The sequence below is a fragment of the Lactuca virosa genome, chromosome 9 (assembly GCF_052849685.1).
Source record: "Lactuca virosa cultivar CGN04683 chromosome 9, Lactuca_virosa_CGN04683_v6, whole genome shotgun sequence".
Classification (NCBI taxonomy): domain Eukaryota; kingdom Viridiplantae; phylum Streptophyta; class Magnoliopsida; order Asterales; family Asteraceae; genus Lactuca; species Lactuca virosa.
Window position 1 is genome coordinate 41,527,538 of NC_136434.1, and position 22,524 is coordinate 41,550,061.

Consider the following 22,524-nt stretch of genomic DNA (forward strand, 5'->3'; position numbering starts at 1 on the left):
GAGCTCACGACGTGAGCAAGGATATCTCACGACGTGAGGAGTCACATGGCCACCTTCCGAAGCTAGGGTCGCAAATGGCAAGTCTACGGGTTGAGCATGCAGGACTCACGACGTGAGCCTAATAAAACTCACGACGTGAGGTTCTAAAATCCTTACTATAAATAGCAGGTCCCACTTCAGCCATTCTTACACCTAAACTTCTTCCCTTTCTCTCCTTTGCTGAGGCCCTCTTGCATCCCAAGCCCCGACGACCTTGTACGCTGACCGTTTCTACTTAGATTACATAAAATCACGCTACCAGGGTGAGTTTCATGGCCCCACTTTCTAATATTTCGGGGGAAAACGCATGCTAAATATTATATATACGTTACTATTATGTCTATATGATAGTATATAGTTATAATAGCCGGGGTTTAGTTGTTCTAAATATAATATTTTGAATATATACAACTATTATCAACCTGTCAGCATGTTATTTTACTAATGTAGATCTTGAGTTATGCTTAGGATTCTATATATATGTTGTGTGCGATATAGTTCCGAAGTTATATTCGGAAGTTCTATATGTTAAGTTATAAAGTATGTTGCTATTATTGGTTTTATGTCAAGATAAAACTGGACATGTTATATGTTGTTATTGTTAGTTTTATGTTAAGATAAAACTTAGTATTGTTATTCATAGTTTTATGTCAAGATAAAACTAGGAACATTATATGTTGTTATTATTGGTTTTAGGTCAAGATAAAACCCGGTTTTACTTCAAGATATAGCTGTTATACTGCCTAAATATTATGAAGTTAGGAGTAATGTTTAAAAGCATAGTCTAGTAACTTAGGGTTTTAGACATGAAGATGCTTTTGTTGTTAGAGCTATAGGAAGCCGTCAAAGTCTACATGGGTAATTGTATTCATCAACTAAGATTGGGGATCTTAGCGAAAATCCTCTGAACTGTAACCGCTAATCCCGTGTGAGCGAGGAAGTCGTGTATAATTAGTATACGGGTTGAACACCCCACTTGTGACTGTTAGCTACAGTCAACCAAAAGCAAGTGATGAACTATCCTTTTATTTGTTATTGTTCCGGCATCGATGAAGCGTACGGTGTTGTTTCTCATGGTAAATCATGAGTGTGTTTGTTTCTCATGGTAAATCATGAGTGTGTTCTATCAGAGGTATTATGTCATAGCAGTGGTTACAGGCTCATGGTAACAAATTGTTAGAAACATTATACTTTGTCGTATACAAGTATTAATGTTAAGTATAAGTTCCCCCTACTTATACCTTAGGATTAAGGAATGTTTAGGTATAACACTTAGTTGATAAGTAAACTATTATACCTAATATACATACTAAATGTTGGAGAGTCAAAATGATACTTTCAGAACTATACTTTTGAATGTGGAAAATGTATTATTTTATGGAGTCAAAACCTGTGGACTCACCAACTTTATGTTGACGTATTTTAAAATGCATGTGTTTTCAGGAACTTGAAAAGCTGGTATGTATTCGAACAGAAGAAGTTTTACTATTACCTTTCTGTTCATTAAGAAGTATGCCATAGTCGGATATTATGTAATAGGTCCTAGAAAAACAGTTATGTAACTTTCAGTTATCAATAAAGGTATGTATTTTCTTTAGTACTGTTCAATGTATGTTATATAACTGTGATACGAAGAATAACGTTACACTACCCGGTGTTTCCGCCGATGGCTGGGGGTGTGACAGAAATTGGTATCAGAGCTATTAACTATAGTGAACTAGTACTTTCTTAGGAAAGCACGTCTATAGTTTAGGACTTACTCTATTAGGTTTAGGTATATCCCTTAGCCTATAAATAAAAAGTATTATTAATTATTCTACTGAAGGACTACTTACGGGAGCGGTGACAAGGATAGACATGTCGATTTGGGTTGCTGGATTTCAGAACGGCTATATGCTAAAATGATCCTGCCCTTTCGACTGTCCTGACTGGTCGGAGCCTTATCAGATAGACCTGAAGTAACAAACAATAGTAAAAGCGTGAATACAATAAATAAGAATATAGAGTCATATATAAATACTCAGAACCGCGGTGAGAATACACCTTAATACCCGGAATGTTTTTGATCTCAAGGATTTAGATCAAATATTCCAACTAAATATTATATGTGCATATATCCTATCACAACTAGGTGTAGGTGCGCAACTACATTTTATTATGATCAGATCATATGAACTAATTAATTTGGGAGTAATATTTGATAGACTAAATCTTTTTGGTGATCCAAAACGTATAGGAATTCGGCATGGCACATTCAAGAGAATGGATAATCATCGAGGACACGGATGAAGAAGAGGAAGTTTCATTCCCCATGATGGTAGGCGATCCTTACTACCCTATAAATCCAACCACCTTTCATCCAATACCTTCTGACGATGGAGCACCTTTACCCTCCAACGAATGGGAAGAGAGTGAACCAATGGAAGAAAGTAAATCCATGGAGGAGACAGAGTCGGTGGCATCATCTTTACCACCACTGAACACTCTTTACCGTAAAGTTCCAGGAGGAGTAAAAATGAAACGCACGGCACGTAAATCCATACCGATATGGTAAAAGATTAAGAAGAGTCAGAAGGCGACATCTTCAGGAAGTCATAGAGTTCAAGATGAACCTGCACGGATCGCACAAACCGTTGATAGGTGGGTGGCGGAAGAAAGAGCTGCCAAGATGTATGAGACTGGTCAATCATCTCGACCACATCTCCCACATTCTTCTGAAGATAAAACTTTATCTCAATTGTTTGAGAAAAGTGTGAAAATTGAAGACAAGATAGAAATTGTCGAAGGGAGGGCTACTCATCTCTCTGGAAGAGTGTGAAGGCTAGAAGGACAAAGGACACGAGATCAGGAATCGGTGATGGATGTCCATCATCGTATAAATTTTGCTTATAATGACATGATTACTCACGATGCCAGGATTGCAGAGTTAGAGCTCTACAATCAAACCTCAAGAAATGAAGAACGCACGGGAAGTCTTGAGCAGAGAACTCAAGCACTTGAAGAGCGAGTGGTTAATGTCACTGACGTGCTGGGTCATCACTTAGGTTTCTGGTAGATAAGCTTCAACTAGTGGTTATGTAAATAGAGAAAATCAGACTAGTTAAGGCGAAAAGAGGAAAGTTTATAGCAAGGATGTAGAAAACCTTGCAAATTTTGCAATGTTTATAGAAACTTTTCTCTTATAAACCTAAATAAACTGATGTAACCGCTGGTAATAATATGAAGCATACGTTACAGTAATCATTGTGTTGTCTATTATGTTTTACATTGTAAATAATAACTGGAGTATTTAGTACTCGTGTATTAAATGATTAACAAAACTCATAAAATTCTTATTAGTTATAATAGGAACTAATACAAAATGCCTAGAAGGAGTAATCGGCTAAACCCTAACCAACCATCAGCACCACAACAACAACAACCGCAACCACCACCAGAAATAAACCCCTCAATAAGTACAGTACAACTTGAAGAAATCATAGCTCAAAGAATTGTTGCGGCTCTATCTAATGTCACAAGAGATGGAGTTAGAAATGAAGGCCATGTAGGGACCGCTAGAACATGTACCTACAAAGATTTTATGAATTGCAGGCCAAAAAGCTTTCATGGAAATGAAGGGGTAGTTAATTTGACGAGGTGGATAGAAAAGACCGAGTCCATCTTTCAAATAAGCTTTTGTCCAGATGATTGTAAAGTACGATTTGCAGCATGTACTTTAGCTGATGCAGCACTCACCTGGTGGAACAACCATGTGAATACCATGGGAATTGATACTGCAAATTCCATGAAATGGGAGGAGCTAAAAATGATGCTAGTAGAGGAGTATTGTCCTAGGGAGGAGATACATAAACTGGAACAAGAAATGTGGACCCTAACCATGAAGGGTTCAGAGATAAAAGCTTATACCGCTAGATTTAATGATCTTGCTGTAATGTGTCCAACACTTGTAACCCCTGAATATAAAAAGATTGAGCGATATATCTGGGGTTTAGCATCGCAAATCAAAGGCATGGTGATCGCATCAAAGCCTACGACTTATGACAGCACCAAGAGGATAGCTCATCAACTAACCCTCACAGAGATCCAAGGAACAGAAGTGGTCTCAAAGGCTGAGTCTCCCAAATCTAGAACAAACAAGCGCAAGTTTAATAGGAAGAATCCCAAACAATCATCTGAGAAAAGACAAGAAGTGGCAACCAATTATGCAGCCACAACATCAGTACCTACACAACCAAAATCTTCATGGTGCAATCAGTGCAACCGTCATCATCCAGGTGACTGTTTTGTCTGCATGAAGTGCAAGAAAAAGGGGCATACTGCTAGTTACTGCAGGAGCACAACACCTGCAACAGTCGATCAACAAACCAATAATGGGACAGGCCGTGGTGAAGGAAGAAAATGCTACGAGTGTGGGGAGGTTGGACATATCAAGAAAGAATGTCCAAAGTTAAGGAGTCAAGGAGGCATAGGACGTGGCAGGGCGTTTGTGATTGGCAGCAGAGAGGCTATCCAGGACCCTTCGGTCGTATCTGGTACGTTTCTTATAGATAATTTATATGCTTCTATACTCTTCGACTCTGTAGCAGATCGAAGTTTTATAACTTCGACATTTAGAAAATTGTTAAGTCATAAGTCTAGCAGATTAAAAGAAATCTATGAAGTAGAAATCGCTAACGGTCAAACTGAGAAAACACACGAAATCTTAGAAAATTGTCTGTTAACTCTTAATAATTACATTTTTCACGTCAACCTCATGCCAATGCCTATCGGGAGTTTTGATGTCGTAATTGGCATGGATTGGTTATCTTCACACCGCGCCGAAATTCTATGTCATGAAAAAGCCATACGACTACCCTTACCAAACGGCGAAGCCCTGATTATCTATGGCGATAAATCTGGGAAGAACCTCAAAGTTATCTCTTGTACAAAGACCCAGAAATATCTACATAAGAAATGTAGCGCATTCTTAGCCCACATTGTAGATAGGAAGAGAAAGACAAAAGAAATCAAGGACATACCTCAAGTATGTGATTTCCCTGACGTGTTTCCTGAAGATCTACCTGGAATACCTCCCGTCCGACAAGTCGATTTTCGCATCGACTTAATTCCAGGAGCAGTACCAGTAGCGAAAATCGGTTGGCTCCATCTGAAATGCAAGAATTGTCTATCCAACTACAAGAACTTCTTGACAAAGGCTTTATCCGACCAAGTTTTTCACCTTGGGGAGCACCAATCTTGTTTGTCAAGAAGAAGGACGGATCCTTTCGAATGTGTATTGATTATCGGGAGCTGAACAAGCTAACAATCAAGAATCGTTATCCGCTTCCAAGAATTGATGATCTATTCGATCAACTGCAAGGATCTAGCTACTACTCAAAGATAGATCTTAGATCAGGATACCATCAACTCAGAGTACAAGAAGACGACATTCCAAAACCAGCATTTAGAACTCGTTATGGTCATTATGAGTTCTTAGTTATGTCTTTTGGATTAACCAATTCCCCAGCAGTGTTTATGGATCTCATGAATTGCGTTTGTAAACCATACTTGGATAAATTTGAGATCGTATTTATCGATGATATATTGATATATTCACGAACCAAGGAAGAACATGGTCAACACCTGCAAATAATCTTAGAACTACTAAGAAAAGAAAAGTTGTACGCTAAATTCTCCAAATGCGAATTTTGGATTAGAGAAGTATAATTTTTAGGTCATGTAGTTAGCAACGAAGGAATTCATGTTGACCCATCCAAAGTTGAAGCAATCAGGAATCGGGAAGCACCAAAGACGCCAACAGAGGTGCGTCAATTCCTAGGACTTGCTGGCTATTACCGTAGACTCATAGAGAATTTCTCCAAAATAGCCAAGCCACTTACAACACTAACCCAGAAGAATACGAAGTTCAACTAGGAAGACAAACAAGAAGCTGCTTTTCAGAAACTGAAGCAAATGTTGTGTAGTGCACCAATCCTATCCCTTCCAGATGGAACAGAAGATTTCATTGTATACTGCGACGCATCAAATCAAGGATTAGGATGTGTGTTGATGCAAAAAGGAAAAGTTATCGCCTATGCATCACGACAACTTAAGTTGCATGAGAATAATTACACTACCCATGATCTTGAATTGGGAGCTGTAGTTTTTGCACTAAAAATTTGGAGACATTACTTATACGGTACTAAGTGTACTATTTTTACCGACCACAAGAGTCTCCAACACATCTTCGACCAAAATGATCTTAATATGAGACAACGAAGATGGGTTGAATTGTTGAATGATTATGAATGTGAAATTCGTTATCATCCCGGAAAGGCAAACGTGGTAGTAGATGCCTTGAGCCGGAAATAATATATTAAAACCCGACGGGTACGAGCATTAACTATAACTATCCATTCTAACTTTACCGCACAAATTAGAGAAGCTCAGCTTGAGGCTCTAAAAGAAGAAAACATCAAGAATGAAGCTTTGCGAGGAATGGAAAAGCAACTTATACAAAAAGATGATGGAACGCGACACTTTATGAACCGAATTTGGATGCCTAAGTTCGGTGGAGTCAGAGACTTGGTCTTAGAAGAAGCCCACAAGTCCAGATATTTCGTGCATCCAGGCTCTGACAAAATGTACTTGGATTTAAAAGTACATTATTGGTGGCCAAACATGAAGGCAGAAATTGCTACTTATGTGAGCAAATGTTTGACTTGTTCTAGAGTAAAGGCAGAACATCAAAAGCCTTCAGGTTTACTTCAACAACCAGAAATACCTGAATGGAAATGGGAGCAGATATCAATGGACTTCATCACTAAGTTACCTAAAACTCCTAGTGGGTCCGACACTATTTGGGTAATAGTCGATAGATTAACTAAGTCCGCCCATTTCTTACCAATTAAGGAGAACGACAAGATGGAGAAGCTAACTAGAATTTATCTTAAGTAAATTGTCAGATTGCATGGAGTTCCAAATTCTATTATTTCTGACCGAGATAGTAGATTCACTTCACGATTTTGGCAATCTCTACAAAAATCCTTAGGAACACGTCTAGATATGAGTACAGCTTACCATCCACAGACTGTTGGACAGAGTGAGAGAACCATTCAGACTTTAGAAGATATGCTCCGAGCCTGTGTAATAGACTTTGGAAATGCGTGGGATACTCATTTACCGTTAATTGAGTTTTCCTACAACAATAGTCATCACACCAGCATCAAGGCTGCACCGTTTGAAGCTCTTTATGGACGAAAATGTCGTTCCCCAGTATGTTGGGCAGAAGTTGGAGATACACAGATGGCCAAAGAATATACAGGCGATACCTTACGTACTGGACCAGAAATGATCCACGAGACAACTGAAAAGATCGTGCAAATTAAGGATCGATTAAAGGCTGCGCGTGATCGTCAAAAGAGCTATGCTGACGTAAGACGTAAGCCTTTAGAATTCCAAGTTGGAGATAAAGTAATGTTGAAGGTCTCTCCTTGGAAAGGTGTAATTCGATTCGGGAAACGAGGCAAACTAAACCCACGGTATATAGGACCTTTTGAAATTCTGGCAAGAATTGGTTCTGTCGCATACCAACTCAAGTTGCCTCAAGAACTAAGTAATGTGCACGATGTTTTTCACATATCAAACCTCAAAAGATGTCTATCCGATGACACTCTTGTTATACCTCTCGAAGAGATACAAATCAATACGAAACTCAACTTTGTAGAAGAACCTGTTGAGATCATGGATCGAGAAGTCAAACGATTAAAGCAAAGTCGTATACCCATACTGAAAGTTCGATGGAACTCTTTACGAGGACCTGAATTTACTTGGGAACGTGAATATCAGATGAAAGAAAAATACCCTCAATTATTTGGCAAAACCCCATCCATAAGATAAATTTCGGGACGAAATTATTCTAACGGGGGAGAATGTAACACTAGTCAAAATAGGTCAATAGACAATCACATGTGATTATGCCAATCATGTAATGTGATTTTGTTAAACTAGTAATGTGATAAGAGTGTTATGTAGTTCATGATAAATTCTAATACAAATATTAACTTTCTTTATGATACAACTCCAAGTATACGTCCATACGATTCCAAAAATATAAAGAATGTCTGAATCTGACTTCGCATAAAAGAAGTTACGATAAACCGAACACTATAAATCTCTATAGTAAGAGGAATTTAAAATACACTTAGAATTAGCTATTAAAATCTAAAAGAGAGTTGTAGTACTTGTAAATACCTACGTCTGCATATAAAGAACGTCAAAAACGGAGTTCGTATGTGAAAGTTACGACCTTCCGAAGATTCAGCTGCCAGAAACCCTAATCTGACTGAGCTCACGACGTGAGCATAGGACTCACGACGTGAGAAGTCATTTATCCATATCTTGAAATCTAGAAGGTGTGTGACGAGGCTACGAGGGGATAAGATCCAAACTCACGACGTGAGCAAGGATATCTCACGACGTGAGGAGTCACATGGCCACCTTCCGAAGCTAGGGACGCAAATGGCAAGTCTACGGGATGAGCATGCAGGACTCACGACGTGAGCCTAATAAAACTCACGACGTGAGGTTCTAAAATCCTTACTATAAATAGCAGGTCCGACTTCAGCCATTCTTACACCTAAACTTCTTCCCTTTCTCTCCTTTGCTGAGGCCCTCTTGCATCCCAAGCCCCGACGACCTTGTACGCTGACCGTTTTTGCTTAGATTACATAAAATCACGCTACCAGGGTGAGTTTCATGGCCCCACTATCTAATATTTCGGGGGAAAACTCATACTAAATATTATATATACGTTACTATTATGTCTATATGATACTATATAGTTCTAATAGCCGGGGTTTAGTTGTTCTAAATATAATATTTTGAATATATACAACTATTATCAACCTGTCGGCATGTTATTTTACTAATGTAGATCTTGAGTTATGCTTAGGATTATATATATATATATATATATATATATATATATATATATATATATATATATGTTGTGTGCGATATAGTTCCAAAGTTATATTCGGAAGTTCTATATGTTAAGTTATAAAGTATGTTGCTATTATTGGTTTTATGTCAAGATAAAACTGGACATGTTATATGTTGTTATTGTTAGTTTTATGTTAAGATAAAACTTAGTATTGTTATTGGTAGTTTTATGTCAAGATAAAACTGGACATGTTATATGTTGTTATTGTTAGTTTTATGTTAAGATAAAACTTAGTATTGTTATTCATAGTTTTATGTCAAGATAAAACTAGGAACATTATATGTTGTTATTATTGGTTTTAGGTCAAGATAAAACCCTGTTTTACTTCAAGATATAGCTGTTATACTGCCTAAATATTATGAAGTTAGGAGTAATGTTTAAAAGCATAGTCTAGTAACTTAGGGTTTTAGACATGAAGATGCTTTTGTTGTTAGAGCTATAGGAAGCCGTCAAAGTCTACATGGGTAATTGTATTCATCAACTAAGATTGGGGATCTTAGCAAAAATCCTCTGAACTGTAACCGTTAATCCCGTGTGAGCGAGGAAGTCGTGTATAATTAGTATATGGGTTGACCACCCCACTTGTGACTGTTAGCTACAGTCAACCAAAAGCAAGTGATGAACTATCCTTTTATTTGTTATTGTTCCGGCGTCGATGAAGCGTACGGTGTTGTTTCTCATGGTAAATCATGAGTGTGTTTGTTTCTCATGGTAAATCATGAGTGTGTTCTATCAGAGGTATTATGTCATAGCAGCGGTTACAAGCTCATGGTAGCAAATTGTTAGAAACATTATACTTTGTCGTATATAAGTATTAATGTTAAGTATAAGTTTCCCCCCACTTATACATTAGGATTAAGGAATGTTTAAGTATAACACTTAATTGATAAGTAAACTATTATACCTAATATACATACTAAATGTTGGAGAGTCAAAATGATACTTTCAAAACTATACTTTTGAACGTGGAAAATGTATTATTTTATGGAGTCAAAACCTGTGGACTCACCAACTTTATGTTGACGTATTTTAAAATGCATGTGTTTTCAGGAACTTGAAAAGCTGGTATGTATTCGAACAGAAGAAGTTTTACTATTACCTTTCTGTTCATTAAGAAGTATGCCATAGTCAGATATTATGTAATAGGTCCTAGAAAAACAATTATGTAACTTTCAGTTATCAATAAAGGTATTTATTTTCTTTAGTACTGTTCAATGTATGTTATATAACTGTGATACGAAGAATAACGTTACACTACCCGGTGTTTCCGCCGATGGATGGGGGTGTGACAAAGGAATATGGAAGGTCATGCACATTAGGGTTTACATGGTGTAACCCTAGTTTTGGCACACTATATAAGAAACCCATTAGCTCCTAAAATGGTGACCCTAGTGCTCTTGGAAGAGCCATAGCCGATTTTAAGTGCAAGTATTCTCTCTCAAGTCCTCCATTGTTGGTGGTGTTGTGTGATTCCATTTGAGGTGCAACACTTGGGGCACTAAGTTCTTAAAGGCCAAACTCAAGAAGTTCTACAAGCTACAACAAAGAGGTAATTCTATAACTCCCTTTTATGTTGATTATATCATTTTGTATGCTAGTTGTAGGCTTAAAGCTTTGGAAACAATATTACATGTATAATTAGAGAAAACATAGATCCAAAGATTTTAGGTTTGTATGTGCATCATAGGATATTGTAGTATACAAAACCCATCAGTGGTATTAGAGTCTAGGGTTGTTTTCTATTATACTTGATGCTTATTGGTTTTTAAAGTTGAAAAAATCGAATTTTTGTTGCATCCGACTGATGGACTCGCCAAGTCCACTGGCTGACTCGCCGAGTCCACTCAGAAACTGACCAACTCAACGAGTTTAGTTCATGCACTCGCCGAGTTGGTGCTCCAGTGGGCAGATTTTTGAGTTTTTTTGGCCTGTTTTGGATTAGAATCATTACCACAAAATGTTTTATTTCATACAATTTGTTTTTGTTGTTATGGTAATGATGATTCTCGTCCAATTAATAGATAATTGTCAAAGTTTCAATTCTTGTATTAGTTTATATGATTAGGCTAATTTCTTGAAATTTGTTTGATAAGAATTATCTTAATTTATGAGTTTAATTAGATCATAGACAAATTGTTTGATTTTGTTAGTTACAATTTTTGATCTAAATGTTTTTGATGAAATCCATAACTTGTCCTTAAGTTATGGAAAGTGAAAAGTCTCATTTTTAAATGTCATATTAAATGGTTTTAAGTCTTCCATAACGTGTCCTCAAGTTATGGAACTTGAAGAGTCTTTTACATAATTGTTTTATGAACTCCATAACTTGTCGTCAAGTTATGGAATGACAAGAGTCTTTTCATAAAACCTATATTACACTCATAAGTTATGGATACCAAAAGTTTTTGAATAGTTCAAAACTTGCCCTCAAGTTTTGGAATTTGTAAATGCAAAGTCTCACTTTGAAACATTTAGTTCCAAACCCTAGAATTTTAAAAGTTTAAAATTCAACCCTTATACTATTATAATATTATAGGTTTAATATTTATATATATGTATAAGAACAAAGTCAGTCTTACCGTTAGTAGGCCTCATTCACGAAGCCGATCTATAAGGGGGTATAAGGTTACTGCCTATAAAATGGCAGTTTAATGGGTGTCCACTCTCACCCACCGCTTCCTTGACTGGTGGAGGGTCGTTAGCCGAACGGGTTTGACATGACATTTAAATTTTCATTAAAAGTATAATGAAATACTAAGTAACTAAACACTTAAAAATTCTCAATCTTAGTTACTTAGGAAAAATGTGAATTTGGTGCTAACCCATGAAATTGCACTTTGCACCTTGTTAAGTCGTTAGTGGAGTGTGTTTGGTTAACCGGCACACTAATATGGGACTGACAGTGCGTGGCAAATGGTAGCTTGATGTTAATCATAGATCAATGGAGCGCGTGTGGTTAACCGGCACATTTATTAGGTGGTTGTAACATTGGGTGTACCAAGCTAATTTGCATGGTTATTCACACCTTTTTTGTGATCCTCGGCATCCCCGTCACAAAATTGAAGGGCACAATCGAGATTTAAACATGTCATTGAAAACTTCAATGAATCTCAAAGGATCTAGGAATTTCAAACCATTTTAAACCTAATGGTCAATTTCGTTTTTCATGGTGGAAATTGGTAAATCGTCATTTACCTACCTTCAAATATTTTGCCTTCGGATTACGACATCCCTCTTCCGAATTGTAAAATATTGTGTTGGGTCCTAGCCTTAATATTTCATTTGGGTGTTATATTAAGGACTTAAATCAACTAACTTGAATTTCTCCCATTGTAGATGTCTACTTCAGACAACTATGGTCTTCCCAAATCTCTTGGAACAAGCTTTCCTCTTGAAGATGATGTTCTACAATATCATGCTTCACTTCCTCCACCTCCTCCAATTATTCTCCCTAACCCACAAGTTCGAAGACTTGAAAAGTTCAAGATCATTCAAGCCCTAATTGATAGAAAACACAAGGATGGAAAGTCTGTGTGTGCACATGTCTTGGATATGAAGTCACACATTGACAGGCTCAGAATGTTGGGTGTCGTTTTCCCAAGGAAGTTGGATATAGACTGGGTTCTTCAGTCACTTCCCGATTCATATAGTGAGTTTGTTAAGGACTACTATGTGACAAATCACGACATGACCCTTATTGATCTTACTTATTTGCTGATTGCTGCTGAATCAACAATGATTTGGCGCAATGTTCAAGCAAATTTGACTGGAAGATCTACCTCTCAAGCTGACATGGGCAATGACATGGATATCCCAGAAATGATTCCTTCTCCTAAAGGAAAGGAATTGACCATGATCAAAAGTTTTGATAATAAGGGAAAGGCCAAATCTGAGATTGTTCCATATGCTATTCCCAATGAACCTGTTTGTTTCTATTGCCAAGGAAAGGGACATTGGAATCGAAGCTGACCTGACTACCTGAGAACTTTAGTCAGATTGTATGGTTCTACTTCAGGTAAGTCTACTGTCTAACTCTATTAAGTTCCTAATTGTTGATTCTTAATACATGATGTGACAAGGTTGCATTTTGATGTTTTGTAGGATCATGCAAAAGGAAGGAAGCTTAAACGAAGAGTATGTTGAATCTGGTCTCGAAGATGGATTTCAATCGCATGGTTCGATGATCGGATTTTTGAGCTGCTGCTTAAGAGTTATGATAGATTGCTTAGAAATATGTAGTGACATAGTTTTCATTTGTAATTGCATTGCAAGGAAAAGTTTTTCCGCATTTTATAAATAAATAAAATTTTGTTTTTATTTTATTATATCTCCTTGCAATGGCATTTATGAAAATTGATGTTTGTATGTTTCTATGTTAGCAATATGAATTTGATTCCTTCGTTTGTGGTAGTGCCGAGAATTTACCAAATAAGGAAAGATTCTCATCACCCAAGTATCAATTGGACAGAAACTTGGAATCATGCAACTGGTATTGTATGATGAATGAGAATTTTCGTGTTTAGGAAATTAAGACTAATTCCGTGTTCACATGAATATGTGAGTCAAGTGAAGGACTAGGGGAGGGTACACTGGGTGTGCGCTGGTCAGGTCCACCACAAAGAATGATAAGACTATTCGTCATGATTGACTAAAGTTTAGTAAATATGGTTATGCTTACAAGTTTAAGTATAATTCTGAACATTGGAAAAGTTTCAATGTATGGCAGGACGAATAAGAAGAATCAAATTAGGCAGAAAGATAAAAGTTTCTCCAAAGATGGGAGAGTACTTTAATCTCGTGTTTTATGATCATCTTAATGATTATGGAAAACCATATCACAATTGATCCTCTAAGGTCATCTTAGTGCATTTCTATGGCTAAGAATAGGAATCGTGAATTGTTGACATGGTTAAATCTAAAAGATGAGTCATACTTCGTTACAAAAACAAGTCTTAGAGTCATACTCCAAGCTTGTGCCTTGAGTGACACTAATCTTAAGAAAGGTTTATAACACTTATCAAATGTAGAGTAAAATGTTTCTACTCTTGTACATCTGAAATTGGTACGTTGTGATGTTTTGATAAAACAAAGACCAACTAAGGCCAATTGTGTGAAGTGTTAGTCTTGATTAGAATCTGTACTAACTCTTGAATATTTGTTTGTCAAGTAATCTTCCTTGACAAAGTGAATCTTATATGTCAAGAGGTTAGTAGGAGTTTTAAAGATCTTGAAAGTTTCAAGAACTAATCAAAAGTAAACCTATTGTTAAACACTAGCACACGACTTGAGGTTTGAAACCTATCGTGTTGACATATTCTTGTTTTTGTGCCCATTCCAGTTAAAGATGACTATGCATGTGAGCTCTATGAGTTAATTGTTTGCATAACAACTTGGAAGCAATGGCAAGCCCTTGTGCTGCCAAGTGGCAAGAAGTTAAGATTGAACAAGTTCATTCCATATGAGTTTGGATTTGTCACTAACCTTGTCTTGTGATTATGGTTATGATAAATTCACATGGATAGGAACACATCCACCATAAAATCTAAGTGTCATAAGGTTTCTCTCCAATTCATGAAAATGATTGTGAGGAAACGCTTTCACTAAGTAGATTTTAAGGAGATACCAATTGTGATATTTGCATTCTCAAATTCGATTATGATTACAGCATCCCTCTTCATAATTTGAATTGTGAGAAATGGCAAAAGGGTCTAAACATTTGGAACTTATTTTGTAAGTTCTGAATAGTTAAGACACACATGGAAGCTATCTAAGGATAGGTGTATAATTTTGAGAAGCCTAGATAAAGTCTTATCGAAGCATCTCGTATCAGAAATCTGAACTTTGGTAATGAAAGTCAATAAGTATTGATTTTTAGAAGTCCAGTTGATTTCTGGGTACATGTCAAAGCTAGTAGGAGCATAAGTGTTATGCTAGTAAGATAATAATTATTATGCTAGTGGGAGCATAATTATTATGGCAAGTGTTGCAAGTTAGCAATGTTAATTATAGAAAACAAAAGTTTCAATTCGTAAAGTTGCATGTTTTGAAAAGTTGTTTTATTATAATTAAGGGAGAGGGATTCATACTTCTAAAAGCTTAGATTGAGATTTTAATCAAATTAAGTCAAGAACATATATGAATGTTATGTTGAAATGATTCAACATAAGGAAATTCTGTATTTAGAAATATTATAGCAAAAGGCTGATCAAGTATCATGTCTTTATGTTAGACATTATGAATCGCATCCCATATGCTTCAGGTATAGGATCGATTGCATATGCTATAATATTCTTGTGTTCTAATTTTCCAAATGCCTAGGGAATTAAGAGGGAAAAAGGAATAGAACCGGATATGACTAAAGTGGTTAAACAACTGTTAAGGACAATCTAAGGTTCGCCAAGGATTGGTCGCTTAAGGACAGTTGGAAGTATAGTAATGGATGGACCATATTGACATTATTATGAATAGATAAGATTTTGTTGATAATGAGTTGTCGTGTGGAAAATATGGAATGTTTCCATATTGGTAGTTTAATGTTAAGAATAGATGAGAAAGTTAGAAACTTTTATGCAAGAAGGATGTTCAAAGGAATGTACTTTGAATCCGAGACTTCATTTCCATGGAATTGTGTTGTAACAATCTCCAAAGGAATATTTTGTAATATCGTTGGTCAAGTATCTGTGACTTTTGGTACCTAGACATTACAGAAGAACCATTGCATGATAGTTTTGAATCTAACACTTCCTAGCAGTGACAAGAATTTAGAATTCTTACACTTGCAATAAAGATTTGGAATTGTGAAATGAGCATCATTGAAATGTTTATCAATGGATCTATTTTACAAAGTCAGGACCATAGACAAACATATTGTGCATGCTTGGAGCATGTCATAGCTATTGTTTTAATTCAAGTATTAAGTTGATTATTCGAAACATTATACAATGAATAATGAGTAATCAATATGACACTCAAAGGTTTTGGGGCCATATAGGATTAGTATTATTCTTGTGTTTCACTTTGTATGTTTTGACTTCCCGAATAACTAGGTTATTCAAACCATCCACATTCGATCATACTTTGGAAGTAGGTGTTGAGGCAAGACTGTCATGAATGGGTCTGTAGTATGTCTAGTTGTTTCAGACATAGCTGCAGTGTTCATGAGTACTCCTGGAATAAGATTCGGGTATTGGATTCAACCCACACTCATATGAATCACTTCATGGATTTTATCACAAGTGATTGTGAGACGATAATATCTTATATTCTTGAAACCAAGACGTGTGAGTTGTAGTTGCAAGTAGGTTGCACATTGACGTATGTGAACGCACCAGTAACTTGCTGTTATAAAACATATTGTTGTGTGTGATTTGATGAGTAAGTACAAGCAAGCATTTGAGTCGAAGTTTATCCATTCCTTTTACCCCATGTGGATAAAAGCGATATCTGTGGGCCCCTCGATGATTTAGTGATGACACTCGAAGTGCTTGGCCAAGCCTGGACTGATTTGATTTGTTCAATTAGTCAGTTGTCATAAATCGGAAATCGGAAAACAACAGATGAACAGAGAGAATGATTAAAATCCATATCTCAGTCCATATGATATCTAGAATGGAGGAATATATGATCTCTTATCTAATGGACGTGTCATTGACTAGGTCAGAGTTCGACAGCGAATTTTAAGAGCTACGATTACTAGTCGGGTTATGGAGTCGTACTTGCAATAATAATTATTATACTTATCCAAGTGGGAGACTGTTGGATTACATGTCTAAGCCCATAACTATAATTGGTATGTACTTGACCCGAGAGTAGAATGGTCCATTTGGGTTGCATATCACCTGGACAATTTGATAGGATGGACTTTTAAGAAGAGGTTATTTATGATTTATTAATATATTATAAGTTCTAATATATTAATATGAAATCATAATATTTAATTAGTATTGATCAAGAATTAGTTTGGAATTAATTTTGTGATCAAAAGAGACTAATTAAATATAAGGGGTTGATTTGGTAAAATCATTCATTCTTATGGTGTGGGCCAATGATCCATGATTCCTTAGGTTGGGCTAAACCCATGTGACAACCCATGGACGATCCATGGAGGTTTAAACCCATGGAGCCTAAGGAATATGGAAGGTCATGCACATTAGGGTTTACATGGTGTAACCCTAGTTTTGCCACAATATATAAGAAACCCATTAACTCCTAAAATGGTGACCCTAGTGCTCTTGGAAGAGCCATAGCCGATTTTAAGTGCAAGTATTCTCTCTCAAGTCCTCCATTGTTGGTGGTGTTGTGTGATTCCATTTGAGGTGCAACACTTGGGGCACTAAGTTCTTAAAGGCCAAACTCAAGAAGTTCTACAAGATACAACAAAGAGGTAATTTTATAACTCCCTTTTATGTTGATTATATCGTTTTGTATGCTAGTTGTAGGCTTAAAGCTTTGGAAACAATATTGCATGTATAATTAGAGAAAACATAGATCCAAAGCTTTTAGGGTTGTATATGCATCATAGGATGTTGTAGTATACAAAACCCATTAGGAGCAACATTAATAATTTTTAAGGAAAGGGCAGGAATTGGAGTGATAATCCCATGACTTTCAACATAGCCTTCTTTTCGAGACAAGATTAGACCAAGCCAACGAGGATAACGAACATTCAATGGCTTCTTGTTCCCAATAATGCAGTCAACCATTTGATCAAGAAAAAGTTGAGCAAAATCCATTTTCTTTTTGTAAACCATAGAATATAAAATCATTTGCTTGAAGAGATTTAATTGATCCAAACTTCCAGTCTTGTGACCAAGACATTTCCAATCACACCTGTTAAGTATTTCCACCCTACATTAAAACACTGACGAAGAGTGTTCTTGTATGGATCACAAATGAGGCCCTGAAGATTGAAATTATACCCTAATTTTTCAGGAACAGATTTGCAGCTTTCTTTAGAGGGAGTTTAAGAGTATCTTTCAAATTGAGGAAGACGAAGAGCAGTTCGAAAGGATTCCACATCATTTGTAACCCTATATTGACCATCTCCAATGGTTCCAATGATGGTTCGAGCAACAATATCAATAGAGCATGTATAGTAAAACTCACATACTTGTTTAGGCTACAAAAGGTCCGGGAAGTCGCATAATGCATATCGAAAAGGATCGCTCTTAACATAGTTGAAAAAACCTTCGATTCCTGAGTTTTTGAATTTATTTGGGATTTAATTAGAGAACGGAACATTTGTTGATTGAATGATGATGGTAGAGTCAAGAGCATGAGGACCTTTGATGATGTTTGCGCTGGGGGCAAACTCGTACAAAGGTTTTGACATGGTGAAAGCTTTGGGGAGAGGACGATTTTGAGTCTTTTTTAGAGAGATAGATAGATAGAGAGAGAGAGAGAGAGACAGACAGACAGAGCTTAATTGCTTAAATTACTTGTAAAAGTGACCTAGGATGAAGAATACCCAATTTATACCCAAAAAGTTTCTTCTTCTTTACGTAATCATGAGTGACGATATATGCACCGTAAAGATCTTGTATCCCAAGATAATGAAGAATCCTTTTAGAAGTTATCCAAAAAGTTACCGTTGAGACAAGGAAGTTACATCAGTGAGACAAGTCATCAGCAGCAATGAGCATCAACTTAAGCGATCAACGAGTGAATGATGATCATATAGTTAATTTGTGATGTTTCCTGATAGTGTGGGCTAACTAACATAGTATTGTGAGATCTCATCAGCGTGTGGTTTCATACACTGAATCATAAATCACTTTTATTAGAAGAAAAATGGCAAGAGTGGATAGGTGCGTGTAACATATCACAGACAATGATATACCCATCATCACAGATTTGCCAAGCTCTCATCAGCGTATGGTATATTACGTTGAATCATAAAACTTTAAAGAAGAATATAAGGGCAAGAATAGATTGGTGCGTGTGATAGCCTACGGTATATAGACTAACCATCGGCACAAACTTTCGAACTTTTATCAATTTGTGGTTTTACACAGCGAATCATCAATTTCTATTTTAGAAGACTTGTGGAGAGAATGGATTCATTTTAGTTACGCTGAGGTGAAATCAGCATAAATCATTAACAATTTAACTCATTAACAACAAGTGGTTTAAACTTCCGTATCATAGAGTAAGTTGCAATCTTGAATCAAAGATTCATCGTTAAATCATAATGGTACCATGTCATACCTCAGACTAGGAGGTCAGGGACATGAACAATCCTTTTTCATTTAAGGACCAAAATATCTCATACGTTGATGACTATGCAATCAGGGTAAGCCATTGGGTTTTTCTCAATGTTTCAGCAGATCATGAGACTTGATTCATACGGAAAGCATGCTTCTAGGGACAGGGTTAGGTGATTAATTAAAACAAATAAACACCCTAGCCTTTCTATCGATTTTTTATTTGGACCAGGCAATCTCACTTAGAAAGTTTAGACAATGCTAGTCAGTCGGCGTGAGGGGGTGACTCAATGTTCTCAGTGAGATTCTGTCACATACAACAACATGCTTAGAGGGACGATGATGTGTCAAATGTTGCGTACTAGACTTAAAGTTGCCACCTTCAGATTCCTTTTATGGAAATGGTACAAAAGAATAAACAATATAAGAATACAAACAAAAGTGTTAGTTAAACAAGAAAATAGTTTAAACAGCAAAATATGTGCAGCTTTTTCAGAAAGGTGATAAAGACTCGATCCGTCAAATCTTTGGAATTTAATGGTCATTATTACACTTCCATTTTCCGAGATATCTACCACTTAAAATTTCAGCTATAAAAGAGAACAATCAAGATTAACTATATCACACAAAAACAACACAATTCATAGTAAACAAAGAGAGAGAATTTCCTTAGTCGTTTAGATTCTACAGATTGATTCCAAGCTTCATGTTCACCAAGAACAAAAGAAGAATATGAACCAGTCTTTGTAACCAACGAGTTAGAGGGATCCAATATTTGTAACCTTCAAGTTATGAGAGTCACCAAGACAAAACTCGAAGGTTCCATACATTGAGATCCCTGAGGGAAGAGAAAGTGGGATCACTATCTTGTTGAAGACGCCTTTGGATCTTTGAGTTGATGGAGTTGCAGTGACAGCGTCTCTGGAAGTTAGGCGTGCCATATCACCTAACTTCATCTCATCACATTAAAACAAAAATAGGCAGTTCAAGATAGAAGAGATATGTGTCCAAAAGAACACTTGGTGGCACAGTTATCCCCCATCTGTTCTTGTCAACATGAAGCAACATGTCAATCAGCATGTGCATCAACGTCAGTGAGAGGGCAGTTGTTGTTGAAGAAAAGATGCAGAGCCAACGTCAACAAGCTCTTGCAAGGAGGGTGATGCATTCAAGAAGTGACACGCTGATCTTAATCATTTAAGATCAATGTTGAGAGGAAAATGGAAGGTCCTGACACATACAGAGGAAAGAGAAGAACGAACATTGGCAATGTTAGTAGCAAAATGTGTATGTATAATGTATACTTCTTTGGTAAAGAATAAAAGAAATTTTTAATGCAAACAACCAAAAATAAATTAAAAGTGTAGTAACTTATATTAAAAAAATTTAAGAGTAGCAAAGCAAGAAGCAAAAATAAAGTATCAATTTCTAGACAAAAAAAATCAAACCATATAAATACCGTTTTCCCTGTGAGCAGAAAGCACGATTTTTTTTAGAATCAAACACTCTTCCCACATGATGTGTAACAACTTAAATTTTCAAAACAATTTTTCATTTTTAAAAACATACTTTTAATCACAAGGTAATATCAAAACATGATGTATCCAATGTTATCATAACAAAACATATCCCAGAATCTCAAAACATAACTCCATGAGTGTATACGGATCATGCCGGCGCCTTCCCGCGATCGTCACTAGTACCTGAAACACATAACACATAACACTGTAAGCATAAATGCTTAGTGAGTTCCCCAAAATACCACATACAACACATATTAGCCACTCGAGGCTATAACTTTGTATGACCCTCTGGTCAAAGCGTCTCAGTGGGACCCTCCAGTCCCATTACTCTGTGGACCTTCCGGTCCTAACTCTGTAAACTCTGAATCATACATAACACAGAATCACATAGATATCACATCATATAATAGCATACAACATACTCTGTCACATACTCTAATTACCACTCTAGGTAAAGTATAGTGAGAAGACTCACCTCGGGTAACTCGGTAAATCCCGAACTCGGAAATACTGATCTAGCCTCCGCCTAATCACATAAAATAATTACTCTAATCAATAGGACTCTCAAAGGTTAGGCTATTCCCTTTCTAAGTTCTCTCAGGAGGGTAAAAGACCATTTTACCCCTCCAATGGCTCAAAAGTCCAAACATTGACTGGACCCTAATAGTCAACGAAATTCAACGGTCAACTTTGACCAGACTCGTCGAGTGCACATAGGTGACTCGGCGAGTCCAAGCGTGTCCTCTGGGTCCGCCTAAACCCCACTCGACTCGCCGAGCAAACCTTCCACTCGACGACTCACCACTGGTCATGAATCGCGTGTCAACCCGACTCGACTCGTCGAGTCCCCTTATGGACTCGGCGAGTTCCTTCCATGGCAACACTCAAACGACCTTCTGAGGTCAGATCTGCTTCACCAACTAGTAGATCTGACCTTCTAGCACTCAAAAGTCACGTAAAGGTTCGAACTTTAGGCCCATGCATCACACTATCATCTTTATATGCCAAAATAACCCTTAATATAACAACCTAGGCCCCAAAACTCATAAAGGATTGCATAAAGCGGAAGAATAGGGACTCTCTAGACCTCTCAAGGTCCAGATCTGATAATATTGTCACAAGGGGACATTACACACACTAGATCTCTTACCAAAATGAAGAGATGAAACCCTAGATTCATGAAATCTATTACTAGCAGCTCTGAACAAAATGATGGAAGATTTGAGTCCCACAAGTCAGCCTAGCTCGAAATCCTTCCTTCTCTTTGCTAAAACACACCAAAGAATGATGAATTAGCCCACATCTTGCACTACAAGCTTTCTCTCTGCTCTCTAGGGTTTCTCAGGGGTGCAGTGGCCGCAAATGAAGGCCATAAAGGCCTTTAAATAGGGCACATGCCCCAAGACTTTGGGTTTCTGCCGCCAGCACAGACTCGTCGAGTCCATTTATTATTCCAGTCAGCGAATCGCGATCCTACTCGACGAGTCTAGGCGCCAACTCGTCGAGTCCCTCTCTTTAACTCAAAATAAAAGGTTAAAATAAGATACCTGGGAATCCGGATGTTACATGATGGTTGAAAAAAACTTTGGAACCAGCATCACCAAGTTGACTGATGGAGATGAAGTTGCCTTTTAGACCTTCTACATAAAACACGTCCTCCAACTTAATCGTCCCGCATTCAAAAGTTCCAACGCGTATAACAACTCTTCCACAATTGTCACCAAAGGTTACCATTGGACCATCCTTCTCTGCAAAATTTGTTAAGAGGGACTTGTAA